Here is a 21918-nt window from a genome sequence, read left to right on the forward strand (position 1 = left end):
ACTATTTTCCCTTCATAGAGAAAGGCACCAATACAATAAATTGTCAAAACACCATCATGTGAAAACTGATACAGAAAATTGTGCCAGATTTTCTGTTACAGTGTTATCTCTTCCCCTCTCATCACCACAATCTTTCAAGTTCATTTTGCATTATAAGCACTGTCTAAATTTTAAGCAGGTTTACCAGTTTTTGCAAATGCTTTATTGTTTCTGCAAAGTTTTGATATTTGTGTTTCCTGAAAACAGTAATTTCTTCCTCTGTGAAGTTGGACAAGTTTTCTCATTTATGTGTCTCCTTCTACTCACTATAAAGGAAGCCTAGAAAGTGAACTTTCAGACTCCTAAAGCCCTTTTCAGTACATGGTATATATTTGCTATATATCTCCAACATGACATTTTTAAGAAAACATCCATTCCACCCACAAGTGTTTTATCCTTTTAGCTGCTTCTCTTTTTGAAAAAGTGTTTTTTTCTGTACATGCAATAACTACAAGGTACTGAATTTGAGAACATGCTGGTGCTTATGACAAAGGGTTTTTTTTTTGATGTATCTTGAACAAGGTCTAATGCACAACCCTGGATACAATGGGAACACTTCTGAAGATGGTAACACTGCAATTCAGATCTCTACAGTCCAGCTTAATAGTTTACACTTTGCCTCCAAGGCTAGTTTCCAATCCCCCTCACATTTGATGTACATTTGAGCTACAAGCATTACAGTTTTCATCACTGTGAACAAGAGCTACCACCCCATCCCAAAGGTCTTCTGCACCAAACTGAAAAGCCACTGGTTTTATAAATCCATATATCCAATGCTTGATAACAAGGTCTCCTAGCATTGCATTCCTGCCTGTCATTGATTTGGGATCCCCAAACCAGGGACCTATATGTCAAGGATTGCATGGTCATTTATTTCCTGTGCCAAGAAGTTTCTCCTCTTCAGCAAGGTGTAGCTTACCTGGAGATGGATCTTGACTATAGCATTTTCCACCACAGCTTAACATACTTGAGCTCCTGCAACTTAGAGAATGTGTGTCTAAGAGGCAGGATTGTCTCTGAAAACCATCATCTCCCTGCATACATGCAAACAAATACCAGTTGCTCTACACTGTAGAGACGACTCTACAGTGATTGACACAGATAGCTCCAAGGCTGCTAATATTGCATAGAACTTTAAACATCATGGTCCTGGGCTGTCGGGGAGAGCCATTTGCATCGGGGATCTCTGCCATGAGAAGTTTTTTAATCCCTTAGGAAGTAACCAACCATATAATGACAATACAATTTTCCAGCTGTTAGACATGAGCAATAATACCTTTTCCCAATATTCATCCGACTTGTATACCATATGTCACATTTTGGTGCAAACCACCTCATGCTATTTTCCCAAGCTTAAACACTTATAAGTGATTTTGGTAGGAGAGTGAAGCCTGTTGTACACACAGCTGTGAGAATAATTGATTTCTTTGGTTTGTTAGTCAAATCAGTGACACTCACTGAGGGCCAGAGAAAAACTTACTCCAGGTCAAATAAAACATTTTGTTTTGACAGTCAAGAAAGGCAGAAGAAATTCAGCAGAGGAATTGCCTGCACTAACTGTGCCACTTCAGTTCAAAACCTTTTTCTGCTTGATCAGAAGACGTTCGAACCAAACTTTCTTTCCATTTTCCTCCAGAATTGTCCTCGAAAGGCAACCCTGAAAACATCCTCTACTATTTCTTGATCTCTGTCCTAATGATTTCTGTTTAACACAGGAGCCATGACATGCATTACCCTGTCCCAGGTGATTGCCTTTACCCAGTCTAGAAACTACTCATCCTCTTTACTGCCTCAGTAAATAGTTGTTCTGCTTCACATAACTACAGAAAACAGACCATCTTTCAACAGCTAAAATGTAAGGTTTACTCCTATAGAAAAGGATAGATTGTGGTTCAAAACCTGCCTCAAATACAGATCTGAAACAGCATCTTGTGCCTCCTGGATGAATACCCAAAGCACTAGAAGATAGCAGGAAAACAAGCCATACTCGTTTGAGACTCATAACTACAATTCACAGAGTCCACATTTCATGCAAGTCTCCATATGTACAACTCAACATATTGTCTGTAGCTAGCCTAGATGGAAAACACTGACAGAAAGACTTACTTACGACAGAGCAGCTGAGCATGAATAAAATCTGCCCATGAATCTTGTCTAGCATTTGTGGAAGGATTTTCCAGCTGAAGCTTCAAGTTATGTCTGCAGTAGTAAATAAAAGTGGCTGAGTGCTGCTCCCTGGCCTGCAGCTATATGGGAAAGTACAACTCATGACTGAGAATTTCTCAATTAAAAAAAAAAAAAAAACAACAAAAAAAAAAACAACAAAACAAACCCACACAGCAAAATTCAGAGCAACCAACTCCAAGAACCAGTCTTTTGCACACTCTGCCCTGAGCCACCTAGCCCTGCCTGCCTGACACAAAGCTGTGCAAGTAACATAGCAGAGTACCTACTCAATACACACGGCTGCAGAGAAGGGCCTGCAATGACCCAAGGGTTATCCAGTCTCTAGGTTTATGGTCATGGGGTTCATAGGATTCCTTAATACATAAGTTCTATCCTCTACATTTCCCTACTTTATTCCAGATTACCACAAATACCACAAAATAGTACCACTAGCAAATATACCTGTGATTAAGAAAGCAGATACATAGATCAAGCTATTACAAATTACTATCAGCAATCAATTATATAGTATCAATCAATAGTATGGCAGCAGCTAATATTTGTAGCAACTAATCACATAACAACCAGTAATAGCAATAAGAAAGTAGGAATATGTTACTACAGATTAAACTTCTTAGATAAGCAAATTATCAACAGTATAACAGCAGATATGATAGATTACTTACATGGATACATAATACCAGCATCAAGTCCATCATATTTCAGAATGGGCCAAACCATCTTAAAGGGGAGGATCCTGTGTGCAGATCATTCACACAGCCATGGTGACTACCCAACTCTCTCAGCATTTCCTTATAGGAGAAGTGTTCCATCAAAATAATAGAAATAAACTCATGATGCAAGGAAAAAAATACATGTTATAATTCTTCAGGCTCACATGAGATTAAGTCTGGGTCTGAACAATCGCACTGAGATTGAACAAAAGCAAGTCTCCGCACACCTCCATTTAATAGCATCTAAGTCCTCCATGTGCTAGCCTTACAAGTCCTGTGTTTAAGTTCATGCTAGCATCAATCAATCTCCCGTTCCCACAAGCTAGAGGTAGCTTTGTGAGCAGCAGAATTTCCCATTTCCCAAAGTTTAAATGAAATAAGCCCATGTATTACATACTGCTTTGGATGCAGGGGAAGGAGAAGAGATACCAAATTTCCTGAGCTTTGTTTCCTTATGAAAAGGGGAAAAAACATGTGCAAAACTCATATGCAAGATTTCATACAGTTTCCCAAACATAGTCAGATTCATATTTTTATGAAGAAACCTCAGTCTCATACATGAATTGTTAAACCCAAATAGGGAATTTAGATTGGCTTCAAATGGGAGTAATATCTGTGTAGTCTTGGGAAAATGCTCATTTCATAAAGATTTTCAAATCTCTTTGCAATTATTGAAAGAATTAAGAGGGACAGGCTGGATTTATTTATTACAGAAGATCCAATACCTTCCCAGAAGCCAAATATCAAAGTCCCCCCCCTTTTTTTTTTTTTAATCAACTGAAACAAGAGAGTAGGATCATTCCATACTCTCAAACAAGTCAGCCATGAATATCTGCTGAGTGTAGTTTACTTATACGCAATTTAAATTGAGATATTAGTACTTCAAAATGAAGCATAAGAGGCTTCCAGATCTATTGATGTGTTTGGTTTATGAGTTTGGGCCCTAGTCCATAAGATAAAAAGACAGAATCTCACAACTGGGTATGTTTTACCAGCAGCAGCATCCCTCCTTGACCTGAAGGCATGAAAAATAATTATTTTCTCTCCCCCCCAGCACACCTAAAGCAGCACACAAAGGTGACATATTCCATCTCCGTGCCCTAAATGAGCATTGACAGCAACATATTTTAAGCTTTTATTTCAAAACACTAACAGTGTTTTGTTCGTAATCTAACTCACAAAAGCAGCCTCCAGTGCTGCTGACCACACACACACTTTGCACTCCTCCACAATGCATGCATTTTAGCCATAGAACTCCCCAGGTCTTAAGCATACTAGTAAGGGTACAGTTTATTTTTTCATACTGGGATATTATTGTCCTTCTGTGCCATATAATCTCAGAATGACTTTTATAAGTAGTACTAAGTATAGGATTTAGGAGTTTCCAGGTGGATATCTTCAATTTCCTTCCCCACAGGCACAGCAGTCATTACAAGAGGCCTGACAGGATGTAGATACTAGCAATTACCACTATAGACCTCTGTAGCAGGCAGTGCAAATTCTCTTAATCTTCATTGCAACCAACACAAAACCAGCCAATACCAAGCCATGCACATTTCTAGACACTCCTAGGGAGTTTGAGAGAAAAGTTCAAATGTGGGAGAGGAATCCAGCCAGCAGGACAGAAGCTGCAGAGGAACAGTCTTTTCTTGTAAGGTTTCCCACACTCTTAGAGGTGTTAGAGCTATTAATAAAGAGCTGAAACTTTGTAGGTGTTCAAGCTTCTGGCTGCTGGAAAGCACCAACAAGCAATACAAGCACAACCATGAACATAAAAGCTTGTTATTCAATCTTTTATCAGTGTGAAGACACAGCACAATGGATTAGTCATTAAGAAAGATTGAACTTGGATGATTTTTAATTATGGGTGAGGGTTGGAAATTAGTCTTATCTTACCTAGGTTGCCAAAGAGATGAACGCATAGTACCAGATCTGCCAGAAAAAACGTGGAAGTTTTTATACAAACCATGATTTCGCACGAAAAGCAGCTAAGTGACTGTAGAAAACGCCAGGCCATGTCACATCATTGTCAGAGTTACATGAGAGTGTTAAAAGAGCAGGTGTGAGAATCAGTATCATGAAATTGTAACAGATTTGCAAATACAGCTTGCAAATTCCTTTTGCTCAGTGTAACACAGGAGCATTCAAACTACAGGGAACTTTGCATCATGATCAGTACCTGTGGGCAGCACAAAAACACCTGTTCAGCATACAAGACCTTTTGCTTCTTAAATGGAAACAACAATTTTCCTGAAAAGAATTCCAGGTTCCTGAAACATGGCACACTTGCACATGCTGGAAGATGACGCACTTTCACTGCATCTGCCTTCAGCACTGCAGCATGAGCTGCAGTCCCTCACCACACCAAAGCAGAGAGCAGCTCCTCTGAAAAATTCAGTTATTCAACCCCTATATTAAGAACAACTCCTAGATCTGATCAACCATAGCTAGATCCCTGAAAGTTTAACACCAATCCAGCAGTCACTCTGGTTACAGCCCTTCCTGCAGACAGCATGCAGCACCCCAAAGATTTCTCAGGTCTCTGAACAGTGGTTGGAGTATTTGCCACCAGGTGCTTTGCATATTGCACAAGGCAATTACTTGGCATTCTTCACTTTAGAAAAAAAGTCTTCTGGAGATAGTTTAGCTTTGCAAAAAGCCCTTCGATATCTCCCTTAGGAGCAGCGGATTAACCATCTTTGTATTCAGCAGCTTACATCTTTTCTCTCCTGCTAACACTTAGTTTCTCTGGACAAGACTGCCAGCAAAATTATGCAAGAGGCTATCATTCAATAGCAGAGACCTCTCTAATGGCAAAGGCCCTGGCACTTAATCACACACAAGTCCCAAATACATACAATAATCAACAGGCTTTAATTGCCCACAGATATTTGAAGATCTGGATTCAGAGAGTTGCATGAGGCACCAAGACCCAGCAACTTCTGTGCAGTCAGGCACTGCCACTACCTATTGTGCTACAAATGTTCTTTCCTTTAACTGCCCCAAACACAACACAGGTCTACAGTAAGCTCTACAGTAAGAAATAACAAGCTCTTGTCATGCCTATCAAAAAGCCAAGTGATGTTATTAAACATGAGAACTGGAGTTCATTCAGATTGGTCTTTGCTCCTGTTATCTGCCAGTAATAACTTTTTTTTCTATTAGCAATTACATTCAGTTACATAATAAACTAAATTAGAAGCCTGCTACTTTGTCTAGTCTTGCTCATTCCTTCATAACTTCAGGATCATACTAGGGAGAGAAGAAGGAGGGGTACACCACAAAAACCAGAGGGAAGCTGTGTTCATTCACGGTGCTAAAACCAAGAGCAAGCTATCAAAAAGAAACTTGGCATAAACGCTTGCATTAGATTAATGTCTAAAAATCTTTACAAAAATAAGCTATCAGTCAGGTTTGTCTAAATCTTTTCCATCAACTGACTTTCTCATTTGCCTTCTCTTCTGTATATATTTTTAGGCTTTTATTGTTAGGTGATTTCCAGATTGAATTCAAAGATCTCATGGAACATCATATTAGCATATCTTGAATATAGATGCAGACTCTGTTATGGGATTCAATTTCTCCCTGAATTTTAATTCCAAAGCTGTTCTTTTCCACATTGTTCATGTGAGTAATCAGAATTTTAATCATTTTTATGCACCTCTGAGTGTGCTGTGAGATAGGATAGCAGAAAATACAGCCAAAGGAAATGACAAGTTTTTCAGTTTCAAGCTTCTCTCCAAGACTACTTAGCAGCACAGGCAGCATTTCCATACAGCTTCCTGATGCAAATTAAGTTTAAATGACCACAAACCCAGCTATTACATGGGTGACACCCAGAAACCTGTGTTGTCAATTCACCCTGGCTACACACGCAGCATGCAGTGCAAATAGAGAAACCCCAAACTTGCATTCTTTTCCATGTGAGTGACCCATGCCATCATGAAGCAGCTGGTCACAGCAGGGATCAATAACAGCTTTAGCTAAACACAAGCAACACCATAATGAGACCTACACCATCACTGTGTCCCCCAGCTGCAGAAAGTGTCTGGGAAAAGATGGCAAAGGATATGACTAGGAAATAGTTATTCGTGAGATGTATGATACAGTGAGCAGTCAAGGAAAGGAAAGGTCCAAGAAGCAGGGAGAAGAAAGGAGCAGAGACCAGGGCTTGGGCAAAATCCTGGGGATGAGAAATCAGGTATAAGCAAGGAGAGAGGCTCAAAGAGCACAGTAAAACGTGAACAGCAGAAGGTAGGAGAGCATCAGAGTTAGGAAAACATTAAGATGGAAAACAAAGGAGCACTGAAGGCAAATGGCTGCTAAAGGGACAGGCACCATCTTCACATGGACATCAGTGGGTTCCTCAGCAAGGACTCAGCACAGAGCCTGTGACAATCATCCTTTTTCCATGAACTCCAGAGCTACATGTGCAAACAAGGACTTTTCTAAGGAATTAGGCATCCAATTCCTGTCACACCTCCAGTTGAAACAGCTCCCTTGAGCACTGTAGTCTCCAGCCCTCAGGGGAAAAACATTGCTAGTTATGAATTTCCTTAGTGCGGTGCCGGTCATTTAACACTTTAAGAAAAAAAAAAGTTATGAAGAAAATAAGAAGCAGAAATTCTGATTGTATTTTCCTTTTGCTTTCCTTTGAATAAGAAAGTACAGCATTAAATGTTTTCATTATTTTTTCATCCATTCTGTATCTAATGTATAGATTTCATTGGGAAAGCATTTCTAGGAAAGAAAAGAAAATATGAGAAGAGCTTTTGTTTCTAGAGCCAGCTAGATTTATTTGAAGCTCTAATACTAAGAAAAAGTTGGCCTCCTGAGCATTACCGCACACACTGCACCATTAATTAGGCAGCACTGCACTTCATCCCAAAGTTCCCGATCTTAGCCAAAATATTAACTTTTGTCATGACACACAGAATTCAAAATTTGTTAGGGCTTTGGTTCTCCATACTTATTGCCCAGGTTTCCAAGATGAGTCACTGCCTTAACCAAAAAAAAAACCCAAAACAAACAAACAAAGCAAAAAACAGGTAAATTGTGTAAGCTATTATATATTGCTATACACATGCTTAAAGGGAAAACCCAAGTATGTTGTGTATCTGTCATTTCAGCAAGCCTTCATGCTACAGCAATGCAAGGAGAGGATATGCAGATATCATCTCCTTTAGGAAACTCCTCAGACATCATCCCCAGCCTCAAGCAACCTGCTGCACAATTAAGCCTTTAAGGAGAGCAGGTAAACCAGGCTACTGTCCAATCACTGTTGGCATTGGCAGGCCTAAAATCCTTCAGCCTGAGAAATCCAGAAGCTGGAATCAACAACTGAGTGGAGTTTGAAGCACGGCACACTCAGTGTTGGCTGCACATCAGCAGCTGTTTGCAACACTTGGCAGATTAGGGTGGGCTTCGAGAAAGCAACAGCTGAATAATATAAACTGCCAAATTTAGAAAAACAGCTGCCCCAGAACCCAGTGAATCCTGTCCCACAGCAGTAGAAATTAGAATTTTAAGGGAAAATAAGGTCTGTTTAGGGATCTTTTAACTGAGATATCCAAGAGCTAGTGATTTTATGCATTGAGTAAAAAACCAAAAACAGTTCCTTTGGTTGGTTTTCTACTTGCTACTAGTAAATTACACTCCAATCCTGCTGGGTCTCGTATTCATCCTGGTGATGCTAAATTTCTCTCTGACACCTATGGCCTGAAACTATATACCTATATATATTTCCAGGGTAAAAGAATAATCAGGTATCCAAGTCATTTCTAAGAGCTGTAACACAGCAGGCCTGAAAGCAAAGATAATTTGGCAAAATACCACTGCAAATTTTTAACTGAGGTCACATCTTGGGACTCTAGTGATGGATTACAGCACTGTTAGAGCAACTGGTGAGCAAATGAAATGCACCAAGATTATCTCCGTTCTGAAGATAATCTATGATTTAAATGAGTAAGTGGTCATGTGGCTGGTAAAATTAGGAACTTGTACTGTAATAGGGAAGACATTCATATCTGTAAAGGCTACCAAGGCCAAAACCAGCAAGCAGCTCAGTCAGAGACATGACAACATAAATAGATTGGTCTGTTCATCCGTTGTGATTACAGCACAAAAACTATGTCAATAAGATGCCAATTGCCTCTTTTGCAATGCTGTCTGTACCTTGTCTGTTCTTCTGCCTCAAAATGTATTTGTGCAATTCACCTACAGAGAATCAATTAATCACTGCTCTGCAGTTTCCCACTGGACTCCTCAACACAACAGAAAACATCCAGCAAGCAAGATATAGAGGGGCTTGGTGTATAGAAAGCTTACATTCCTCCAGACCCTGTGCCTTCCTCTGCTAGCTTCCAGCCCAGGAGTTACTTACCTGAGCCACCCACCAAGCCCACCTCATCCAAATTAAGCTGGGCTAGCAGCCAACCTTTAAGAGGAAGGTCTTTATTAAGCAGTTAAGGAGAGGTGACCCAAGTTATTTCTAAGGGAGGGGCAGCAAGCCCAGAGGCTCCCCCAGAGAGCACTTCTGGAAGGGCATATACATTCATCCAAGGCGCTGGATAATGCACAAACACAAGCCCCTCCTGAACTCCTGTGAACCCTGAGTATGACTTTGTTCTCCACCTCCTGTGCCAACACCACCACTTCCCAAATGAGACTACTGGAAGATGAAAATTACAATGTGGCAAGTGTTAGTAATAATCTGATGACTTTTTCAATAGCACCAAGTCTTGCTGTAAACATTCACTATTGCAGTATACATGGGCCAGTATGTTTCTTTTCTCTCCTTACAACTTGCTGGGAACTGCAAATTGTTTTTCCTGGGATCAAGCAAATCCTGGGATAGCAGTAACTGCAAAATCTGGTACAAGTAATTTGGATTTGTTAGGTTTAAAATAACTCCTAATCCCCCAGTTGCAGGGAGTGTAGGGGATGAATAAGGAATTGGGCTCCCATGGAGATCAGCCATACTATTTTGAAGAGTCTGCAGCAGCAACAGCCACAGCACTGACAGGTCAACCCAGGGATGCCAGCAGTGGTACACCCTGCCAGCATTTAGCAAGATGTTGGCCGATGCTATAGAATATAGTTATATTACTATAATTTACTACCTCATTAGCTCTAAAAGAGGTTAGTCTAAAACATAACTAGCAGGGAAGCTGTGTTAAAAGGATGCCAGGAGTGTATTTTGTTTCCAGTTCCCAAAAGGGAGGAATGCTGCCTAGGAATGGTTTGAATGATGAAATTCAGTTGTTTTCTGACCTGAGGTTTGATTACCACTCTGTGTGCCAAAAGGTAATTCTGCCTAGCATAGAGGAACTGGCTAAGTTTCATTCGTGATTAGGATAGGTTTCCCTTTGGAAATTTTCTCTCAAAATGAAGCACAGCAAACTGGAGGGATCAAACTTCAGCATCATATCAAGAAGATGAGACTGTTGGGATGCACAGCAGTGCTGGCAACATTTATTGGCCATGTTGCCAGGTTCATTAGGGAAAAATAGGAGGAATTACCATTTAGACAAAACCAATTGTGTCTCCAATGGTTTTAAATATGTTGAGAACAAACGGTTGTTGGGGACAGGGCATGAGGAGAGGGCTACTCTACATGTAGAAAACACACTGATCAGTCCAGAGTCACCTCAGTTTCACCAGGGTAACACTAATGGGCCTTGTTTCGCATCTCTTCCAGGCTGAAGACCTGGTTTCTGACTTTAAACTCAGTAACCTTATTGTCCTTCTTCTTACTACTACTAATAATATTTACAGCAGCAATCCAGCAGGAGTAGGCACGTAAGCCTCTAAATAAAGATCTCGCTGATACATGGCAAGAAAGAAGAACTGGTGGACAGTATTACTAAGACCACAGCAGCAGAGGGAAAGCAGGGCAAGTCCAAATAAAGCTCTTCAAAGTTCTCCAATGGCCAAAAGTCCCACTTTTGTCAATTCATGAATGCTTTGCTGTGGGAATCCTTGCCCAGCTCCTTGCTGCAGTTCCCTATCCTGCTCACAACCCAAGGCAAAAAGACAGGTGTCGTGATTTAAACCCAGCCAGACACCTCGTTCACTCACTTTCCCCCCTTTCTTGCCCTCCCCCTACTCCTGGAGGGACAGAGAGGAGAATCAAAAAGAATGCGACTCCCCCGGGTTAAGAACAGTTTAGTAACTAAGGTATAACACAAATCACTACTGGTACCACCAATAATAATAGCGATAAAGGAAATAACAAGGGAAGAGAATACAACACCTCACACCCAGCTGACCGATAACTCGCCCCCGCCCCCAGCCCGACCAAGCACCAACTGATACCTCCTCCAACCCTGCAGTCTCCCAGCCCTTCCGGGTAACTCCCAGTTACCTCCTGGGCATGACGTGCTGTGGTATGGAATACCTCTTTGGTCAGTTTGGGTCAGGTGTCCTGTCTCTGCTTCCTCCTGGCTTTCACTCTTCCCTGGCAGAGCATGAGGCTCACAAAGTCCTTGGCCAAACCAAAACGTCATTGTTATCAGCTCTGTTCCCAGGCCAAAAGTCAAAACGCAGCACTGCACCACTACCAGGTAGGAGAAAAATGACTGCTACTGCTGAACCCAGGACAGCAGGGAAACCTGGGGTCCTGCCGATGCCCTCTTCTGTGGGTCCAGACAGTCTCCTTGACTTTCCAGTCCTCTGCTTTGTGCTCTCTTGTGCTTTCCTACAAGCTAGCCTGGGTGTTCCTAATGCCACCTCTACCTTTCTGTTCCAAACAAGTTCTGTCCTTGCCAGCAGACCATGCTCTGCTCCTGACCCATGGCAGCAGTGCTCCCAGTGCTGGTCTCTGCTCCCAGCCACAGGCTTCTGAGTAGCACAAGTGTCTGATGGAAGGATTAGAAAGGAGTTCTCTTTGGGGAAAATGTGAGGCTATGCAAAACAAAGCTTAACTTCTCCCCTCCCCTCTTTTGTTATCCTGCCTAAAGTAGGATTTGAATACAATCAAAAATGTTCATTGTTTCAGTCCTTTGCTTTTGATTCACAGTAACTTGACATCACCAGCCACTATAGTGGCTCTTCTAAGAATATCTTTTCCTCTCTAATGTCATCTCTCCCACATTTCCCATCAAGTGAGATATCACTTCAGTTATCTTACTACAGGAAGATAATGGGTTAGTCTAACACAATCTACCTTTTGCCATCCATCACAGTGAGGTTTACCCTGTTTTTTATTTCCCTTGATGTCACTATCTTGTAGAATACCAAGGTCAGACCAAGTCGGCTACAACCACTCACATCACTTTTTCTGTTTCTTAAATAAAAGGACTCAAGTACTGTGTTGGCTATTGTTCGTTTATACCGTACCATCTCTGAATTGAGAAAATTCATAAAAGTCCTTGGTATGAGCCTTATAATTGGTGATTCACTTGGTTACCCAGTCTCTCTCAAGTCTAATTGAGTCTGAGCTGAGGAAGGTCTCCTTTCAAGTTATGATCTCTTTCTGACCCTCAATATCTGTTTTTTTTATTGCTGCTCAGTCCCCTTTGCTGCCCATGTACCTCTTTACTTGCTCCTAATAGTCTTTCCAAGATGGCTGGTCTCAGTCACTGAAAAAAACCCTGCACACTACCAGCTTACATTTGAGGCAGAAGGCAATGCATTTGGCACCTCTGAAAATGTACTCTTGCAAAAAAAAAAAATATTTCTGGTTATTCCCAGAAGTAAGGGACTGAGGGAATGGTTATCAGAAGAGCAAACTTGTTTAGTAGAGGCATGGTGGGCTGCTTAACCTCATAACCAAAATGAAGCATAATTGGTGGAAAAACTGCACTTTCATAAGAAACTTTAGGGCTACTTTCATCACAACTTGCTGGGAATCACATGTCGAATTTCCTGCCTATTGAGTTAAAAGATGACTCCTGATTTTATGTGATGCTATCTAGAAGACATTATTTTATTTGAGTGCATCCTCTTTCATCCACACGCATTTTTACTACAGTCACTATTTATTTTCTCTTAACTCATCTTCTGCATTAGCATCATCTTTGCCAGGTTGAATTGAAGCAGTAATTCAATCTGAGTTAGGTTCCAGGAAGGACCCGTGGCCTGGGTGTCCACTGAGGCCTGGAAAATAGATTTCTTGGCTTGCAACAGGCACTAAATTCTCCTTATGAGCCACTGAGAATCTTCTTAAAAGATTTGAATGGCTCGTGTTAGAGCAGGTGCAGTTTGCCTGATAAACATAATCACTCTCCAAACTGGATGGTATGGGCATTTTGGATGGGAATCAACAAGTCAGGTTATTTGTTGGTTTTCTGAGCTCAGTCTGTGTGCTTCAGAGGGAAAGTGTGAACAGGCAGAACAGGAATAGCTTTTTCTTATGACCAAGGGATGGAAGAAGGAAGAGGGGGAAATAAATGAAAAAGAAATCATCAACTCTTTTCACATAATATTTATGAAAACTCTTTCTTAGGAGGTAAGACCCTGATATGTAGGTTGCCTTACCTGGAGGCTTGCAAGATCCCCAACACTTTACAGGTTCTTTTTGAAACTCAGTTGAAGTCATCTTTATTCATGATGAGGCTCATCAAAGGGAAGTGTGGGCAACCTGTCAGATAAACTGGAGTTTCCCTTTGAATATTTTGAATGTAAATATATAAAGCCAATTAAGTTTCATGGATTAATTTCCCAAACTCCTGGAAAAACTGGCAGATACTGTTAGCCAACTGAGCTTGAATGATGTGGTTCCCATTATCCAGATATTTTAAAAAGGCTTTTATTGTAGGAAAGACAGCTTTTGTCACCTGAGCTGAATTTTTTTTAGTGTTTAGAGTAAAATCTTATCTTTTAATAGCTTGTACTTCTGCTGTAAAATATATCTGGAACAACTACAGAGTGACAGTCTCATCTCCAAAGGGATGACTAAAGGTTAGTTGCTTAAAACTGAGAACGATGAGTTCACTTCTGTTAATTTGAGCAACAACAGAGTAAATCAAATAAAATTCCCTAATGAACAGCTCAGAAAATGCTATCTGGTTTCCAAACTTGAAATATGGTAAATATTCCTCCTTTAATGAGATAGAACTATTTTAAGGTTAGTACCTCCATAAAAAGACAGAAAACAATCAAAGTAAAAAATAGCTTCAGAATATGTCTGCACTTGACAGCTTTGGGGGTAACTTGTATAGTTCCCTTTGCTTAAACATTTTCCAGATATGTACATTTCAGGAACTGATCAATTTCCTTCTGCAATATTAATTTATGTTTTCATTTCATCTTGAATCAAGAGTATCTTTCCCATTTTGAAATCATACTTTATTTTGATTTATCTGCTCATAACTGAGCTCTACTGTTCTGCAGAGAAAGAGTTCCTCTTCCAATGCTACTGGTGCCAATTTAGCTGGAAATCCTGCATCACAAGGACACATTTGTCTTACTGGCTTCAGCTTAGAAGTATCAAAAGAAAATGGTTATCTCTGAACTGGAAAGAACTAGAAACAGAGAGAAAGTGAATGCTCAAAGAGAAATGCCGGGGACACCTTCTCTGGAGGAGACAAGCTGAACTTCGCAGTGCAGTGAGAAAACTAAGGCAACTGGCTTTTAACTCTGCTTTATTGCGCCTTGTCCACAAGGAGGACAAAACTCATGTCTATTTCACAAATATATTTAAATTTGTTGCAGCAGCTTTTCAACAGGGAACTCAGACTCTTCTGGTCTGGAAGGGCACATGTTCTCTTCAGCTGCTGAAAAGCCAAGCTCGTGGTCCAGCTTTCACCTCCCTTCTAAAGCAGCTGGGAGGTTTCCCCTCTCCGTTGGCACTCATCTCTTTCCACTGCCAAAAAAAAGAGGTGTAGACAACCAGCTAATGGGCAAAGCTGGAAAAGACGGTTCCAGGTACTAAAAATGGTACATGGTGCCCCCATGAGGCAGAAAAATGGTTTCTGGGGGAACCTTCGTTGCAGATTTCCTTAGCTTGATAAATTAGTATTAGTTTTTATGTCCATTCCAACTCTAAACAAATACTAGTACCCTGAGTAACTCATACCGTGCATTGCTTGTTTTGAAAGATATTGCAGTCTTATTGCTGAGAAGAATTTTAATCTTAAATAATGAATATACCTCTTCAGCCGCAAGTGCAGATTGACGTGGACTTTTGCCTGAAAATTTCCTTGTACCAGAAAACAATCAATATTCTTATTCATTAACAAGTAATCCATAAAAAATCCTTTTATGTGATATTTCTAGTCACTGGAAAGCATGCACTGCAAGCTTTTAAAATATCTGTCTAGAGCTCTTTGTCTCCACATATATATACATTTATATATTGTCATTAATGTTTAGGGGAAGATTCACTGATATCTCCTGGCTGCAATGGAACTTTCTCATCACTTTATGTTGCTGCAGGAATTTAAGTCAATTGAAAGCCTTTGCACAAATTAGCATTATCTTCAGCACCTAATATAGTGCTTACTCCTGCCAGTTATTAAGTGATGCTATGACAGTATGCAACAGCCACACAGTTAAAAGTATTTCAGTGTCTATACCTCTAAATGTTATTTGAAAGGCACTTCAGATTCCTGAGCTATGTGTTTCTTACTATTTCACAGACTTCTCTTAAATATAAATGCCAGCTGAAACTTTTCTGAATTTATAATTCTTGGTTATAAAGTACCTACTAAACTCCACAATTTAATCTCTTTTTTCTGTATTTCTTGATGGGTTTTCTTACACAGGAAAGGCCATCCAGGAAACTTCAGGCTTTACCCAAGAAAGCCTGAATGCATATTGTTACCAGAATAAATTCACCAAAAAGCCCAAACAAACATCTTTACCAAAGGAGAGGGAAAAGAATGGGAACTATAAGACCGAGTTCTGAGAGTAAAAATTTCCAGACCCCTCTTTTTCATTGTTAATGATTTGCGAGCGATTAAAAACTAGCATCAGTGGGCTCTTTAGAGAGGATAGAATGAGGGAAGGAAGTCTGGACAAAACACACAAGCAGAGAGATCTCTGCCATCCCGCCAAATCACAGTTAGCAGATGAAGCAGCACATGACGCACAGAAGGGAGAACAGTCACATCTCATGTTCTGCCTTCTCCAGCACTTTCAGAGTTCATAATGGGCTGACTGAGGGACAGGGACTGATGTCTTCTGCATGCCGGATAACACTAAATAAGCCCATTGTTACATATGTGGTGATTTTCAACAATCAGGCAGTACCCCAAGAAGTTTCCAGTGTGCCTGCCCAGACATTCGCCTTTTTGTTGATTAGACACCTGCTGCAAAATGAAAGATTTCTGAGCACCATGCACACTTCTCCTCAAATGTCAGGTTCGGGAAGCAAGAATAAAGCATAATTCTTATGTTGCAAGGCACTGAAGATGAAATAGGGTCAGCAGTCAAGAGTCACCTCAAAAGCAGGCATTGCCTGTAAATTGTCCTCATTGAACAGCAGTAGCTGTCAGCTCTCCTAAGGCAGTTTGGTGGGGAACTCTGAAAATGTATTGTGATGAGTACGCTGAGTGCGTGGCAGTTCAAATATAACACTGCAGACCAGGACACCACAACAGTGAGCAATGACTGGGGCAGTGGCTAATGCAGTGCTGGACTTTTCTGTGCCCATAACAGCATGCCCAGTAGCAAGAATTTATGCTTGGGGTTAATAGGCCCTGCTAACAAAATGCCTTATTTCAGAATCCCTACTGCAGAGCAAATGCAATGCAGGGATTGCTTTTAATAAAAAATTAAAAAAACATAAAAAGGACACTTTTCAGAGTCTCCCAGGAAGCATCGGAGCTTTTTCAAAAGAGGATTTCTGATTCGTCTGCCTGACACACAGGGAGCACATCTGCAATTCTCAAGCCACTGCATTTAATATTAAAATGTCATTTCATTTATTCTTTCTCTGTGATATCAAAAATGGTAACTAGGCAACATCTCAACTACTGAATGGACTCTAAATCTCAAAGCACTTAAATATGAGATCAAAGTGAAATATTGCAAACAGAAATTTATAACCTGCTCTTTTTGTTTAGACCTAGCAGAGCCTAATATCCTGCCTTTACAGCCCCTATGCTAAATGCTTCACATGCACAAGGCCCCTCAAACATACAAATACTGTAGAAAAGAGAAAAGAAGAGAACTTACAGGGTAGTTCACAGACAAGATGCTAATGACTCATCCATGGGATGAACACCTGGACTCAAGGACAACCCAGTGATTCTGGTGCCAAAATAACTGCCTGTCGCTGTTTTGAATCTCAGTAGCTTAACTGGGATTTTCAATATGAGAGAGAGCAGAAAAGTGGCAATAAGATATTAGTTTACCTCCATGTATGAGGACTTCTCCAAACCCAGTGTCTTGGTCATTGCCCTTGTTTCAGCTGGGATAATTCTCTTCCAAGTATCTGGTACAGTGATGTAGTTTGGATTTAAGTTTGAGAATAATGCTGATAACACACCAATATTTTAGTTGTTGTTCAGCAGCATTTGCCCTTATCAAGGACTTTTCAGTGTCCCATACTCTGCCAGTGAGGAGGGGCATGAGAAGATGGGAGGGAGCAGAGACAGGACACCTGACCCAAATTAGCCAAAGGGATATTTCATATCATACCATGCCTTTGCATGCCATAGAATGTCATGCTCAGTATATAAATTGGAGGGAGTTGGCCAAGAGGGGCTGACCACTGCTCAGGTCGGTCTGGGTGTCAGTCAGCAGGTGGTGTATTGTGCATCACTTGTTTATTTGGCTTTTTTTTGTATGTTTGAGACTTTTTTTTTTTTGGGGGGGGGGGGGGGGGGGAGGGATGGTGTTATTACTTCCTCTATTTCCTGTTGTTGTTGTTACTATATTTTACTTTCATTTCACTTACTAAACTGGTTTTATCCCAACCCACAGGTTTTAGTTTTTTTTCCAGTTCTCCTCCCCATTTTACTGGATTGGGGGTTGAAGTGAGTGAATGCCTGCATGGCACTTAGGTGCTGGCTGAGGTTTAGCCATGGCAATCATGTAAAGAGCTGCCCCTCTGCAGGGAAGGGACTGAGGCACAAGGATATTTAGACATCTATTGGGCACTAGTGTCCTGCGTGTGATGCCACTATGTCTCCACCATGAAGAGAAGAACCATCTCCAAATCCTCTTCCGAGAGTGCACATGGACATGAACAGTCAAACCACCACTTGTTACCTGCATTAAGCAGGACAGTTGCAAGGTCCCATGAGGCTAGGTGAACAGGAGAAGGAGCAGAAGTTTACTCCCATGCCTCAGCTCCTCCTGAAGTCTTGCCTACAGATTTTCCTATATTTCCCTTCTGCTCTAAAATGAACTTTAATTCATTTTGCTCTGTGCAACTGCTTTTTGATTTCTCCAGGTATATTCTGTTTCATAACAGCTTGAATAATTAACACAGAAATGAAAAAAAGAGGAAAAACTTGAAGGTTCAAAATACATGCTCCTCCTTCTCTACAGTGAAACCATTTAGCATGCAGTATCTAGTTACGCCATCTGCACTACTTTAAGAAATTTAATAAATCAGCTTCTTCCCACAAGTAGATGAGGGGGCTGAAGCAGATTCTTTTTATTTTCTTTGTTTGCAGAGACATTGGAGACAACTGCTGCTACTAGATTTTATTAGTAAAACGAAAAGCATCCATGTGTATTTTCTGACAGCCCCAGAGATGTCTGGTTTAACTTATAAATCAGATACTGTGAGAGCTATTTGGGCTCATGGAACAAAAATGCTGTGAATTGAAGAGTGCTTTGTGTGAACTAGGACAGAAAGGCAACCGTGTGAAAGATTCAAATAGCCTCCCTTAATTTCAGCAGCCTTCATGAGTAACACAATCACCCATGGAAAACAGTTTAGTGAGAGCTTTTGCCCTCTTGAAACACAGCTGACACATGGGAATGATTTAACTTGCTAATGGAATTACTCCTGTGAGTTGATATTTTCCCCCTCTCATGTAGATATTGGTTGCACTATTGACAACTAATGTAGACATGAACAGAAAGATCTTTGCCGGCATTCCAGCCTGGTCCCTTGAACAGCAAATACCTGCTCTGCAATCAGGCAAGACAGATAAAGGATAAGGGCTGGACTGCTGTGCAGAAGAAATAAATCTCTTAACCATAAGGAGGTCAGCAGGAACAAAGATCCAAAAAAAGTTTTTGAAAATTAAGCCTATTTCTTCTCTTTCTCCAAACACAGTAATACGCACATTAAAGCACTTACTATCATTCTTGCAATATTATGAATAAACAATTTGTGCAAAGCGTTCGACACTGTCCCACACGACATCCTTGTCTCTAAATTGGAAATACATCAATTTGATGGATGGACCACTCGGTGGATGAAGAACTGGCTGGATGGCCGCACACAAAGAGTTGTGGTCAATGGCTCAATGTCCGGCTGGAGACCAGTAACGAGTGGTGTCCCTCAGGGATCGGTGTTGGGACTGGTCTTGTTCAACATCTTTGTCGCTGACATGGACAGTGGGATTGAGTGCTGATGACACCAAGCTGTGTGGTTCGGTTGATATGCTGGAGGGAAGGAATGCCATCCAGAGGGACCTCGACATGCTTGTGAGGTGGGCTGATGCCAACCTCATGAAGTTTAACCATGACAAGTGCAAGGTCCGGGAGCAATCCCAGGCACAGCTACAGGTTGGGCAGAGAAGAGATTCAGAGCAGCCCTGTGGAGAAGGACTTGGGGGTGTTGGTTGATGAGAAAATGAACATGAGCAGGCAGTGTGCGCTCGCAGCCCAGAAAGCCAACCGTATCCTGGGCTGCATCAAAAGGAGCATGACCAGCAGGTCAAAGGAGGTGATTCTGCCCCTCTCCTCTGCTCTCGTGAGACCTCACCTGGAGTGTTGTGTGCAGTTCTGGTGTCCTCAACATAAAAAGGACATGGAACTGTTGGAACAAGTCCAGAGAAGGGCCACGAGGATGATCAGGGGACTGGAGCACTTCCCGTATGAAGATAGGCTGAGAAAGTTGGGGCTGTTCAGGGTGGAGAAGAGAAGGCTGCATGGAGACCTCATAGCAGCCTGCCAGTATCTGATGGGGGCCTATAGGGATGCTGGGGAGGGACTCATCTTTAGGGACTGTAGTGATAGGACAAGGGATAATGGGTTCACACTTAAACAGGGGAAGTTTAGATTGGATAAAAGGAAGAAATTCTTACTGTGAGGGTGGTGAGGCACTGGAATGGGTTGCCCAGGGAAATTGTGAATGCTCCATCCCTGGTGGTGTTCAAGGCCAGGTTGGACAGAGCCTTGGGTGATATGGTTTAGTGTGGGGTGTCCCTGCCCATGGCAGGGGGGTTGGAACTAGATGATCCTTTCCAACTCTAACTATTCTATGATTCTATAATTTAGATTCTATGAGGGTCATTGGCTGAATTCACCATTTACACAATGACTCTACCCTGTGCTTATAAATGCCCATAGATAATTCACAAGTGAAAGATTTTCTTTTCCCATCTATAGAGTTCAGTTTATGTGAAAAACTTTTAAAACAATGCTTTGCCAGTTGGTAGAGTCTTCACTTGATTAACAGTAAATACATGTAATAGCCCTCTTGCAAAACAGCTGTTCATTCAATACAGGCACAGAACTGCTCCTTGCAGGTATTTGTGAAGGTATAAAATAGCAGTTGCTCTTGGGTAATGCACAAACACAAGGAAGGAATTAAGTTCACTGAATGGTTCACAAACCTTCGTTCAACAGCACGAAAGTCAATGGGATAATAAAAAGCTACAGTGCTGCCCATGCATTCAGGACTCTGAAAACCCTGAAGATATTCCTCCCAGGTCCAGAGGGATAGCACAGAGAGACTGGGTAAAAGGCAAGGTCAAACAGCAAATGTCCCTGCAATCAAACTGATTCATTTTGATAGCTTGATATGAGTAGATCATGAAGAATTTAATTTATTTTTATTTATTTATAAGCTGCTAAAAATGCAGTCATCATATTATCTCTGGTTACGTGAGCATGGCACCACAAAAAAAAAAATTGCTGCCAAATTCAATCTCCAATTAATGGCTCAAATATTAATGTAAGTCCATAATGCATGCACATATCATTTTAAACATAGGGAAAGAAGCATGTGTAATCAAAAATCTTCAGTAATTTTCAAAAAAATTCAATATCAGTTCAGCAGATTCATTTGTTAGGCAAGCTGTCTTGGGGAGGTACAGCTAATACAATGAGTAATTGTTAAGAGCTATAACAGCTAAGGGATCTTTTCTTTACCCTTTAAATTACTTGAGAGTGCAAAAATTGCAGAGAAGAAGCGAGGTCAGCTCTTTGATCCTGCTCCAACTCCCAAGCAGTGATCAGCAGTACAGACAGTATGACAGACCACAGAGTTTTGTGGCTGATGGAGACATTTCTGCACATTCCACCTGCTTTGGTGCTTAGAAGAGTAAGAATTGCCCCTTAGAAGGAGGTGATTTTTGCCCTCTGGACCCAGTTACCCTCCTTGGCTCAACCTCAGAGAGGTGAAAAACTGTGTAGATCAAGTGACATGGAGGTCAGGGGGTGAACATTTTTCCCCCAAGAGATGGGGAAGCCAAGACTGTGCAGACTCAGACTCAGCCCCAGCCCCTGGGGTCCCTCTCACATTCCACAGGTCTCTCCCAAACTACAGTCAGCAAGCAATACCTGAACAGGGCACAGCTGAAATCCTACCAGTATCAGCACATCCTTACGGGAAAACGTCAGGCTGCCCATGCAACCCAACAGCATCACATCTTTAATCAGGAAGGGAAAAAACCTGACCTTTATAAGCTAGCAGTGATCCCACAGACCAGACAGCTGGGCAGGGGCGGGAGCAGCCCCAGCTCTACCATACGGAACCAACCTTATTTTTGCAGCAATAGCACAAATTCACTCCTTCCTTTTCCAGCGCTGCTCCCTCTGAAGCAACCTTGCTGACTCAAGGCAGGTACAGGAGGACATCACCCTCCAAAAGAAGCCATTCTATCCTTTACATTAAAACTGCAAC

Source organism: Pezoporus flaviventris, unplaced genomic scaffold (assembly GCF_033815535.1).
Source record: "Pezoporus flaviventris isolate CSIRO_AGI_PZ_B2104156 unplaced genomic scaffold, CSIRO_AGI_Pfla_v1 ptg000035l, whole genome shotgun sequence".
Lineage (NCBI taxonomy): Eukaryota > Metazoa > Chordata > Aves > Psittaciformes > Psittacidae > Pezoporus > Pezoporus flaviventris.